The following is a 13,794-nucleotide window of genomic DNA, read 5'->3' as shown; positions in this document are numbered from 1 at the left end:
TCTTTTCTGAAGTGGTTTTCTTTCTTGCCACGGGAGGGTTTAAGTGATGTCTGGAGCTGCTACAAATATGATTAATAAAATTATTGAGGGAAGAGTTAGACTGCAAAGTTTGGAAACGATTTTGACTACGGAATTTTAGAATGTCCCCATGTGCTTATTGGATTTTTATAGCTTCGAGCCTCAAAGCGGTCCAACATGCCCAATAACCGTTTACACGTAGAGTTGTGTGCCACCAAAAACAAGAGGTAAGGGCTAGGCCTGTCATGTTTTGGATGCCGTCATGCTCGTCCTTAAATCTAACATCAATTATCATTCAAGTAGATCACAACATTTTTATTTTTGCATTTTTTAGCATTTAGTACAACAATTATACTCAACAGTTTATTCACTTGATTGATTTTAAATGCAATGGCAATATACAAATACGGTTATATATTTATCTTTCATCATAAGTCAGAAACATTTTGTCAATAAAGTGTTCTAATAAATTTTATGCATTTCAAATTCAAATTTCTCTTTGATATTCTGACGTTTAGCCATCTGGCTGCGCGCTCAATTCCGGCGGCTGGACTTCACCTCTAGACGTTTGTGATTACCACCAACCTCGACCATTATGGAACCCACACCGCAAAACTGCCATCTGGTATATGCTCAAGAGGACAGCAGCGACACGTGATCTTCTACTCCCCGTGGTGCCCCCGGGTGGAAGTGTTTGTGTGGAACGAATCCATCAAGACGGGGACCATCTTGACCGCCCGTTGCCAGTCAGCGCCGCAGCAGCGCTAAGTTGGTCATCTGGTTTCTATCCGCCACCGTCAATTTGTAGCGGACAATTTCCCCTCGTTTATGGATCGGATAGCGAGAACGACCGGAGGTCTATTTTTACCTCCGTGACACAGAGTCAATCCACGAAACAGATGACGGGTGTGCACTTGAGAGTGAAATTCCTCATGCGACATAAGCTTAGATACATCGTTTGTCCTCGGCAGAAGCCGCGGCCGTTTCGATCTCATTTGTTCGAACAAAACGCCCTTTGCTGAGCAAGAAGGTAAGTATAATGACTATCTTGCTTTACTCGATGTGTGCTCGCATATTTCGTTTTGGTAATGCGAGCTCATTTTTTTTTTCAAACAAAATATAAATTACCTTGGTAATTGTTGAGTATCCAAAACGATTTTATTTTATTAAATAATTTTGAGCTTTTACTTTCTAAATCATGTCAAGTATGAGACACTAAAGACAGCCTTGCTGTTGAGGTCGAAATGTGTATCTGCTTAGGGTACAATCAAGTTGTGTTATAGTACGAACTCGCATTGTAAAAAGGTTTTTTCATATCGTTTTGTTTATTTTATGTAATCTAAACAGTTGCTCTTTGCAACAGCCGGGGTGTTACCGTTAGTAACAATAAGCCTGTAAATTAATGTAAAATTTGTTCATCCTATATATATATATATATATATATATATATATATATATATATATATATATATATATATATATATATATAAACTCCGTGTAAATCTAATCCTATTTAAATTTAAATAAAAATGCCATAAAACTATACCCCTAGGTCTTAGGTTAAGCACACTACACACTACATTTAACATGGAATAAGAAATACAGTTCAGTGGATGCAGAGGTAGACAGAATACGAGATTAAATCAAATAGAGAGGTTCACAAAAGTTTCCTAAAGAGAAGACGAAAGTTTATTGAGCTCTTTTCTAAAGTGGACTTTATACAAGGCAGACGTTAGTGAGCTTTATAGCTTATAAAAGAAGTTTCAAGGTTGAGATAGTGGTGAAATAGTGCCGTTTTTTGGTTAAGGTGCAACGAGTGAAAGTAGAATCAGGTATAATTAGTTATCAGTTGCTATGGAATATTACTTATGAAGTCCATATACCTGTTAGGACCCGGTTTATGTCATTTCCTGACAACCACGGTATCAAACCACCCAGTGTTCACAGAGAAGTGGCAAGTTTCTGTGAAACATTGCCTGTGAATATCTCCCGAGTAAGGTTGGAAGTTGCTCCAAGGTATACGTCTGTGAGCCTTGCCCGTCCGACGACCCTGAACCGGTCGCCAATCATCCAGAACCATTCCCGGACCACACTACGAGCACGAGGCTCATCTCTGCAAGCAGTCATCGTAACCGTGCATCGAACTGTCTGCCGGCCGGCCAGGTATATGTAAAAAAAAACCTACACTACACTGACACACACCCACACAGATTGTTAAAGAATAGGGCACGAAAATGTTGTGATACACTAGATTTTGTAATTTCCTTCATTTACTCCCCACATATCCGAGGTCTGATTAGCAAGGTAGAGAATACTCCAGCCGACCTTGAGACCAAAAGAGGTTCTCCAGATCGAGCTAGCCGATAAAAGAGGTAGTTGTGAGACCCAGCCTCACACGGCAGGCCGTTGCTTAGCCAAGCTTGCCGAGGCCTTTGTCCTGGCAGTCCACGTGCTGCCCATCCTAGCAATTACAAGGGTGCCCAGAACTCCTAAGCCACAGTGCGCAAAACTGAAGGGCTGAATAGCTCCAAAATAGTGCGCTTCAAGTGATGGGAAAATCGTGGTGGACAATAAGTTCGTGTATTTTTGCTCACTAGTTTCCCCCGGAAATAGGCTTACCAGATCAAAATATTTGAAAGGAGGGCATTTGGTTCTAAGTATGGGTAAAAAGAAGAACATATATGTAGAAACTATTATCTTTATTTTGTGTTATATTTCATATTTATCAATTCCACTTTCTCGCATTTCTTTTACATGTCGAAAGATATCAGGTAGATCCGAAACACCTAGAGAGATACAGTTATGGTACTGTAAAAATCTCCGGAATCTCTGGAACCCAGAAATAACTTAGAATTCGTCTAACTTTCTTTTGTTATAGCAATCTAAGTGTAAGACTAGCACCGTAAAGTGACTAGAAATTAATTCCAGGAGGTCATCAATAGTCTTTCCGAAAGCTCTGGAGCACTTGGGGAAGTGGTCACTTGGGATAATATAGCAAAAACCTTGAACTCTTAAACTACTGTGGAAGACTCTAAGAAATCGAACCTTTCAGAGTCTAGGGAAGGCATCTAAGAAATTTACCTTCAAAACCATTCACTTGATTATCATGTGATCCTGATTATTCGTGATCACCAACTGGAAACCGTGACTCTATGAACTCTTTAAGATAACTGGATACCGGTTCTTCTGATGCCGAATACCACGTGGTCAATAAAAAACATCAGCGATTATTTTGCTTACTGAGTTCTGAACTGACCAGTTGAATAAAGTCCCAGTTCTGTAAGACAATATTGTAGATTCTTCAAATCGTTTGAAACTTCCGGAAAAAACCATGTGAGTGGGAACATAGGGTCGAAGCATAACAGAAGCATAAAGGTTTTGAAAAGCTCCGACACTAGTTTTAAAATTGGCAACTTCTCGGAACCATTCAAATGATTAATTGGTGCCCAGCCCAGATGATCAAGTTTATTCCGGAAATTCGCCAAACTTCATTTCAACTCGTTTAAACTAATTTTTCGGTGAAATTTACCAATTACCAATACAAATTAAAATTACAAAATCAGATTTCGACATCACCAAACTCCACGATTTTGGAACAGTTGATTTATAAATGCAACCGAGAAATCTTTTGACCTGTAGGATGAGGATAAGGCTAAAAAAAAAGAAGGACATGTTTTGTCAAAAGGAGAACGGGAGAACATTGTCCTCCTAAAGGCCAATATATGGACGGTATATGGGAGGATACAATGACACATATCTTGGTCGTAAACCCCGCGAGAATCTTAGGATTGAGGTAGTTCGAACAAATAATTATCTCACAATTTCCTTCCTTCTCCAAGGAAGGTGACAACAAGAAGAGTGGCGTTGCTTCCGCCAAACCTTAACCACGTCTTCAATACATACGCCAACACCCTGTCGCATCCAACGTGTAAAAAAAACGAACTGCTGCGACCCTTGAGCCGTTGGCTGATCCGGACAGTCGGGGCGCCATAGGACCAAACGCTACACCTCAACCGGAACCAACGCCTGAGGATGGCATCGGACGAAGATAAGAACCACAGTGCCCTAGGTAGTTGGGGCGCCGGTAGACTGAACGTCGTGACCCCACCGGGACAACCGGGTCGACCCCGGGAATCAGTGGACGAAGAAACACCAAACAAGAAGAGCCTGTCCAGATATAGTGATATCAATAATATCTAATGTTGATTAGAGAGCAAAATGAGATATTGACATGATTGATATAAGAGATAAAAGATCAGGCGACAATATCAATATTTTGAACTAAAATATCATGAGGAGATCTGTGTGACCTGCTGCTGCGCCAGGAAATCACCCATTACGCATCATTGCACTCGGCGGAGGTATCGCCTTACTCGGATCACTGTTGGACTCTGACTGAGGGAGACCGATGCTTAGCTGCTTGCTCGGCATTAACACCAAGACGGCATAAACAGTATATAATATAGAGTGGTATATAACAGGGCTGTCTTGCCCCACACATCCCCCTTTCTCTCCGGATTTTTCATTAGTCTCCTGCAATTATAACTTGTCTTTGGTTTTCTCTTTTATTGCAAATGTATTATTGAGCTGTAACTCTTGGTAATAATACCACTATAAAGATTAAATTGCCGCACGCAACATGGCATTCAAAGGTCAAGGAAATCAAAAACCATTTCCACTGGAATATTTCCCGACATTCAGGCAATGATCATATATTTCTTGTTTGAACAGATGAAGTTTCCTCCAACAGTTGGTCATTCACCTCTTCCATATGCTCCAAGACTCCAACTGCAAGTTGGGCTTCCACGAGTATTGTTCTGGTCTTCTACCTGTAGAGGGCCGTCACATTTTGTAGGTGGTTAATACGGTCGGAGTGTCTTACGGAGTGCAAAGTTAGTATGATTTTCTACTACGATTCTATCGAGTCCATCTTCAGCTGCTGGGCAAATCACAGCAACTCAACACCACGACCTTCTCCTACGAAATATTTCACAAAACTGTAGGCTCATTCTCGCATCTATCACTTTCCCATCTAGGGCTAATGGCTAATGTATATACCCTTTTATTCAATTCTTGTTATTTACCATACCCGTCTCAATCCTTACAGATGCGTCTCCGAATTCCTTTGTCGGTATTGATTTCGTAGATCTCCGGTGTAACAAAGTACACGAATACAGTAACCTCCATAATATCAGCTCCAAACTTTCTCTCGAAGTTTGATTTGTCAAACTAACTGATGCGTTTAGCGTTTAGCGCATTTTTATGCAAATCCAACGCACTATGTCCGAATTTGGGTTTCTTGCCTGTATATCGCATGGTAGGATGCAGATCCGATTTACTGTTCATAATCGCTCACTCAATCTCAGGGGCACAGGTTGCTCCCTCACGAAAATTTTCGGGGAGAAATCACTTTTCGGGAAAGAAAAACAGCCTGGAGAGTGATAACCATTTTTCGCTCACTTCGATTGCCGCAAAACGTTGGTTTGCTCTTTTTCTTTCATATTCGAGTCTTTTCGTGGCATCTTCAATGCAATTGGTAGTAGCTTATGTAGAACAAATAACTTAATGCTATCATACAGATAGCGTGGTGATGTGGCTAGAGTAAGCGCATCCCTACTATTATTGTTACTATTCTGGGTTCGAAACCCGGCGCGGCCATACAATTTTGTAATTGTTCTGCGATAATTCTCGCGAAAAGTGAGTGAGTGGGTAAAAGTGATGAAACGAAAAAGGATTTTCATCTTATAGGCAAGGTTTTCATCCAAGGCTAATTGTAGAGAAAGATTGATGGGTGAAAGATGATCTTCAACATAAACAACGAAAAAAGATTCTCCCTTGGCCCGAGAAACCCTTGCTTTGGTCTCATTGAAACGAAAAGTTGAAACCCTGCTAGGATGTCATGAACACCCGCTCTATCGCATGGATAAAACACGCTTGCAGTTCGGCGCTCTCTTGTGCATCCTCGCATTTCTTCAAAAGCCTTCATTCCCTACTCAAGCAAAATTATCGGCATCATATAGCAGATAAGCAAATTCGGCATTTCTTATCCACTCTTTTTACTCCCCTTTTTCAATCACACACACATTCTCTAGAAATATTTTTCGATATCACTATATGTTCCAATGCCGCCTACAAAGTGATATCCCAGATCATCTTCCGTCGTCTGTCACCATTAGTGAACGAGTTCGTGGGAAGTTATCAAGCCGGCTTCGTTGACGGCCGCTCGACAACGGACCAGATCTTTACTGTACGGCAAATCCTTCAAAAATGCCGTGAATACCACGTCCCAACGCACCATCTGTTCGTTGATTTCAAGGCGGCATACGACAGTATAGACCGCGTAGAGCTATGGAAAATTATGGACGAGAACAGCTTCCCTGGGAAGCTTACCAGACTGATCAAAGCAACGGTGGATGGTGTGCAAAACTGTGTGAAGATTTCGGGCGAACACTCCAGTTCGTTCGAATCGCGCCGAACACTAAGACAAGGTGATGGACTTTCATGCCTGTTGTTCGACATTGCGCTTGAAGGTGTCATGCGGAGAGCCGGGTGTAACAGCCGGGAACGATTTTCAACAGATCCAGTCTATTTATTTGTTTCGCGGATGACATGGACATTGTCGGCCGAACATTTGCAAAGGTGACAGAACTGTACATCCGCCTGAAACGTGAAGCAACAAAAGTTGGACTGGTGGTGAATGCGTCAAAGACAAAGTACATGCTTGTGGGTGGAACCGAGCGCGACAGGGTCCGCCTGGGAAGCAGTGTTACGATAGACGGGGATACCTTCGAGGTGGTCGAGGAATTCGTCTACCTCGGATCCTTGCTAACGGCTGACAACAACGTTAGTCGTGAAATACGAAGGCGCATCATCTGTTGAAGTCGGGCCTACTACGGGCTCCAGAAGAAACTGCGGTCGAAAAAGATTCGCCACCGCACCAAATGTGTCATGTACAAGACGTTAATAAGACCGGTAGTCCTCTACGGACATGAAACATGGACGATGCTCGAGGAGGACTTACAAGCACTCGGAGTATTCGAGAGACGGGTGCTTAGGACCATCTTTGGCGGTGTACAAGAAGACGGTGTGTGGCGGCGAAGAATGAACCATGAGCTCGCCCAGCTCTACGGCGAACCCAGTATCCAGAAGGTAGCTAAAGCCGGAAGGGTACGATGGGCAGGGCATGTTGCAAGAATGCCGGACAGCAACCCTGCAAAGATGGTGTTCGCTTCCGATCCGGCAGGTACGAGACGACGTGGAGCGCAGCGAGCGAGATGGGCAGACCAGGTGCAGAACGACTTGGCGAGCGTGGGGCGTATTCGAGGATGGAGAGATGCGGCCTCGAACCGTGTATTGTGGCGTCAAATTGTTGATTCAGTGTTATCTGTATAGATGTAGACTAAATAAATGAAATGAAAATGAATATGTTCCACATTCTGATCAAATTTGAGACGATATTTTAGATATATCAGCGCTTGCGAAATATCAGAAAAAATTATATGAAACTGTATCTGAATAATACAAACATCCCTAGACAAGACTGATCACCATTGATGCAAACTCGTGGTGCAGCTACATTGTCTTCTTTTAAGTCTTTTTCTGTCATGTACATCGGCTTTCGCGTGTTCATGACTGTAACAGGTTTCCTCCATCTTGTTAAAGTTACGTGTCAAAGCACCAATGCTGACATTTATGAACGGACCTTATACAAATCATACTAATAGAGTTAATCTATACCAAAGCGTAACTCTGAATGTTCCGGGAAGGATCGAAAGCATTCGTGTAATTTGAAATACTCGTTTTACCCGATCCAACTCACCTTGACTAATCTTGCTAGCTTATCCGAAATCTCACATTCGTGTATTAACTGCCATAGCCAACGAACATAACAAAATGATACGGATTTAAGTACTCTATTCTGAGATGTGCTCATAACATGTAAGACAAGTTGATCATATGCTCGTTACTTCTGCCTCATACGCAGCAGGTCGTGGGATCAATCTCAGGTTCAATTCTCCTACTTTTTCTCTCCATAAATTTCTAATGTTTTAGCAATCGCAAAGATTGGAACTGTACTGAATAACGTTTCCATCTTCTATCCTTTATCTACAACTTGACTAATTATACGGTTAGGAATCATCGCTTCGGCATCCAATTGGAATATTCCACCCTTTTGTTACTATTAGATTGGCAACCGTTAATGAAGATGAATTTCTTCCATAGAACCTATACCGTAAATTCCAATAAAATTCTCGTGGCGAGTGCAGAAGTGGTTTTGGTTTGCAGTGAACGAGTGACCTATCCATCTTCAATTCCTCCCCATCTTCGGTAGCCCGAAAGGACGTAGCCACCGCCGTTTATTAACCACCATTAGAGCTTTTAAACTGTGCACTTCTTCTTCTTCTTCAATAGCTCTACATTCCAATTGTAACTTGGCCTGCTTTTCAGCTTAGTATTCTATTAGCATTTCCTCAGTTATTAATTGATAGCTTTTCTATGACCGCCATTCCATGAGTATGTATCTTTTGTGGCAGGTACAATGGATACACTATGCCCAGGGAGTCGAGAATGTTTCCGATCCGAAAACATCCTAGACCGGACCGAGAATCGAACTCGCTATCTCCGGATTGGCAATCCTATGCCTTAGCTTGCAAGGCTACTGGAGACCCCTGTGCACATTGATGTTGGAATGCATATCTCATGCCTCAGCAATTGGCTCTCTATGCAAATGCGATTGTTCAGGTCAATCACGGAGTAGCAACTACGATATGTAAGGTTATCATGCTCATGCTTCACTTTGTAAATAAGACAAGAGATAATTTTGAAGTATAAATATAACATAGACCTCGGCTGATTTTAATCATTTTTGGAATGAAACATCGTGATTTCGCATGAAATAAAATTCAAGCATAATGCATTCTTCAATATTATGAGCGAGTTTTTTTTCCAAAGCATTAGGGCTCCAATATTAAGATCTGGGTATGATTTAACCAACATGGTTGGAGATACATTAAATATTATTACTGACATTCGATATTAGCTGCACCAAGTTGCACTTCGCGATGGGGCATCACAATTGCTAAACTTAGTAATTTATTTTGCAATGTTCCATCAAGGCTCTCCAAAAGCGCCATCGCGGCATCCACAACTTTCGAAACTCAAATATTACTTTCTCTCTACGTGCCTTTGCAGTTTTTTTTTAATTCGCGTTTTTTCCTATTCGGCGATCCAGTAGAAGCATAGGCTTCTAGTAGCACCGTATTCATCAGAAGCATTTTATCAAACCATGCTACAATAAGCAGAATTTGGCAGATTATTATAGATTTGGCACTTATGGTACTGATACTTTGGCTGCTAGGCTGAGGCAAACTAGATATTTGATACAGGCGAGTCTTTAGTAATTTTAAACTAAGCTTAGATTGCGCAAGTGAACAGACCAAATCGCTTTACTTGGAAGTCTAAACTCCTTCGTTCAACTCACTTGAACGAAAAGAAACCTTTGGCAAGTCAAATGAATTTAACTGAAATGATCAAATGCCTTGCCTAGTTAAAACGTAGCATGATACTTTTGGATCAACGCCCCATTGTTGTCTCCTCAGAAACATGCTTTGTGCTTTCTAGTGCTCTTGACACATCCTTGAGTTTTTCAGCATCAAACCATTTCAACTATGTACGGCGTTCCTTTAAAAACACCCACACCATGCTTTGAACTGCGTTCCAACTGGCAAACCTTCCTTCCAATCTGACGGTCATCATAACTCACACATCATTCCAACTTTACTTGGCGATCTTCCCAACACGCCATTACGGCTCTCAAAACAAACAGAAAAAATCCCAACTTTTCTTGGCGTCGTCCCAACAAGCCATTGGGGTCCTTAAAACACAGAAATTATTTCAGTTTCACTTGGCTAGCTTCCCAATACTCCATTGCGAATCATTTTTACTTTATTCTACGTTCTTCAAAATACAAAATCATTTTATCTTTACCTGGCGGTTCTCCAAACACGTAATTCATTTAATATTTACTTGACTGTCCACTAAACACGCCATTGCGGTACTCATAACACGCAAAATATCTCAACTTTTCTTGGCGGTTCTTAGAACACACCAATCATTTAATCTTTACTTTGTGGTCCTCCAAACACGCCATTGTGGTCCTCAAAACAGGGAAAAAATCTCAGCTTTCCTTGGCAGTCCTCCCAACACGCCATTGCAGTTCTTTAAACACGCAAATCATTTCATCTTTTTTTTATTGCGGTCCTCAAAACTCGCCAAACATAATCATTTAATCTTTTCTTGGCGGTCCTCCAAACACGCAAAACATTTCATCTTAACTTGGCGGTTCTCCAAACACGCCATTGCGGTCCTCAAAACTTGCAAAACATTTCATCTTTACTTGGCAACATTACTTTACTTGGCTTTACTTTACTTGGCAAAACATGCCCTTTTTACTTGGCGGTACTCCAAACACGCCATTGCGGTCCTCAAAACACGCAAAACATCTCATCTTCACTTGGCGGTCTTCCAAACACGCCATTGCGGTCCTCAAAACTCGCCAAACATTTCATCTTTCCTTGGCGGTCGTCCAAACACGCCATTGCGGTCATCAAAACTCGCCAAACATAATCATTTAATCTTTTCTTGGCGGTCATCCAAACACGCCATTGCGGTCCTTCAAAAACGCAAAACATTTAATCTTTACTTGGCGGTTCTCCAAACACGCCATTGCGGTCCTCAAAACTAGCAAACATTTCATCTTTACTTGGCGGTCCTCCAAACACGCAAAACATGTCATCTTCACTTGGCGGTCCTCCATACACGCCATTGCGGTCCTCAAAACACGCAAAACATTGCATCTTCACTTGGCGGTCCTCCAAACGCGCCATTGCGGTCCTCAAAACTCGCAAACATAATCATTTAATCTTTTATTGGCGGTCCTCAAAACACGCAAACAATTTCGACTCTTCTTCGTTCCACTTACCAACACGCTACCGCGACTCTTCCTATTCGCAGCACCGCTTCCAACGTAAACACAAAAAGCCAACTTCCTTCTTCTTTCAGGAATTTACGTTTTTCTCTTAGATTGCGCAGTGGGTGATTTCCATGACGCAGTATTATTATTAGGCATAATTGTTTTAACATTATTCCACTTGATGCTAACAAAGAAATGAGAAGTAAAACCTGCCACTGTCGCCAAATGTGTGACCTGCTGCTGCGCCAGGAAATCACCCATTACGCATCATTGCACTCGGCGGAGGTATCGCCTTACTCGGATCACTGTTGGACTCTGACTGAGGGAGACCGATGCTTAGCTGCTTGCTCGGCATTAACACCAAGACGGCATAAACAGTATATAATATAGAGTGGTATATAACAGGGCTGTCTTGCCCCACACAAGATCAAGTTATGATATTTGTTAGAAGTAATCAATATCATGTGCCATTAGTTTGTTCTTACCTGTGGGGTTTGAGTAAGTTACCATCTGCGTGTGATTATACATTAACACCTCAGCGTGTCGATCAGTGCGCAGCAAGCCATGACTTGGCCTCTTCTGGTCAGACTTCCGTGGCGTGCACACGCACCCACGGAGAGCTGCTGTCATAACAATTCGCTTCGGCCATTTGGGGCCACACATTACCCATAGCATATCTTGATATTTAAATGATATTTCAGTGCAAATTTTTGATATTGCTGCCTATTCTTTTATCTCTTACATAAATCAAATCCATATCATGTTTTGTTATTCGGCTCATGGATTCTGCCCGGGTAGGGGTCTCCAGTTCTACGAAGACCTCCCAGTTGTCGGAGTCCGTCACCGAGGTAGTTTCTTAGTTAGTGTGGTAAACGTCTATTTACCCTGCGGCAATCCACCGAGCATCATAAGGAAGATAAGGAATATAATCGACGAGTCTCCTTTCCCTGTTCTCCTCTTGGGAAACAATAACGCTCATCACCTGGCCTGGGGTGATTCTAGAACTGATCCTCGAGGTACTGCCCAACTTGAATCGTTCGAAACTGCGGACCTTGTACCACTAGTCGGTCTATTCTACCCGTATCTGCGGACTTATTCGGGAACAACAACTTTCCAATTTCAATCACCGTCTGTGCCTCGCTCCAGACATCACCCCGAGGCCAAGCATGGGCTACGATGCCGCCGACTGGGAGGCATATGACTTCCTCATCGGACACACGTTTAAACAAAACACACCCACAACCCTTCCTGACTTCACCCAAACCGCCACAGTTGCCAGCATCACGCAAACCAACACCCGGCTAGGACGAAAGGCGCTCCGCTGGTGGTCGGATGAAAAGTGTCGGGCGGTTAAAGCGAGAAGAAAGGCCCTTCGAGCGTTACGGATACTTCCCGCTGGTCATCCTGATAAGGGAAATGGCCTTCAAGCCTTGTTCCCCCATCCACCTCGATACACCTGGTAGTACCATTACCGATCCCATCGAAGTAGCCAACACGCTTGGGAAGTTCTTTGCTGGGCTAGCGTCGGTTAACGGCTACTTCACAGAATTCCAGCGGACAATCACTGCCCGAGTAGAAGCCGTGATATTGATAACAAAACATGATATTGACTTGTTTGAAATAAGAGTAAAAATAACAAGCAAAAATAACAAAAAAATGCACCAAAATATCATAAAAATATCAGATTTTGCTATTAACAATAGCAAACTAATGGCTCAAGATATTAATAAGCTCTTGTTAATGGCAAAACCTGAAGTTATTATGATATTTCGGTGCATTTTTTTTGTTATTTTCGCTTGTTATTTTTACTCTTATTTCAATCAAGTTAATATCATGTTTTATTATCAATTACACGTTTTACTGTTAATGAGCAATTTTCGTCTACCCGGGTGGTAGCACTTTGTCCCTAACAACCTTTCTGGACCCCCGGATCTACAAAATTCTGCCTTTAATCTACCGTTTTCGCCTACCGAGCTGTTGTTCGCCCTCTTCAGCAGCAATGGGAAATCCTCCGGTCCCTCCGGACAAGATAGGGTACCCTATGCTCAAAAATGTACTGCCTTCTGCCGAGAAGCAGAAGGTAGACTCGGGTTCTGGTGGCACGCAATCCGCCCTGTGTACGGTGCGGGCACGTTTTTTGCAAACCTGGGTAACGTTTGCAGTATGCTTACAACGAGGGCAAACACGCCGACCTGGTATATCTGGATATTTCCAAGGCCTTCAAGAGTACTTGGACCCCCTTCGTCCTTCAACAGTTGAGCGAGTGGGGATTTTCCGGCAACATCCTTGCGTTTGTTCGGAATTTCCTTATAGGGTGCTCCTTTAAAGTCCTAATCGGGAACCGGGGTTCGAGGAGTTTCTTGGAGGAAACTGGGGTACCCCATGGTTTCGTTCTGGTAGTGACGCTGTTCCTTGTCGCCATGAATGGCGTGTTTCGTTCACTTCACTGGTCATTGTTGATGACACTCCAGGCCGCACGCGGTTAAGAACACAATCCGCTATCAGGACGGTCCCTCGCTGGGCCAGCTCTGTCAATTTTAGAGAACATCCAATCCCCAACAAGAAAATGGTAAAAGTTCTTGGAGTGTCCATCGACAGGAGCCTCTCATTTCTAGCTCACTTTGGTGAAGTAAAAGTTATTTGTAAGCCCCGAGCTAATCTTGTTCAGATGCTTTCCAAACCGCACCGACCAATAACAGGACGCTCCGGTTAAGGTCACTCCTGACGGAATCCAAGTTTAAAAGTGCTCGCGTTTTCGGGGGCACAACACTCGATACGGAAGCAACTCACAACTGTCATTTTTA

Source organism: Armigeres subalbatus, chromosome 3 (assembly GCF_024139115.2).
Source record: "Armigeres subalbatus isolate Guangzhou_Male chromosome 3, GZ_Asu_2, whole genome shotgun sequence".
Lineage (NCBI taxonomy): Eukaryota > Metazoa > Arthropoda > Insecta > Diptera > Culicidae > Armigeres > Armigeres subalbatus.
The sequence above is the reverse complement of the archived record's forward strand: the minus strand, read 5'-3'. Positions refer to the sequence as shown.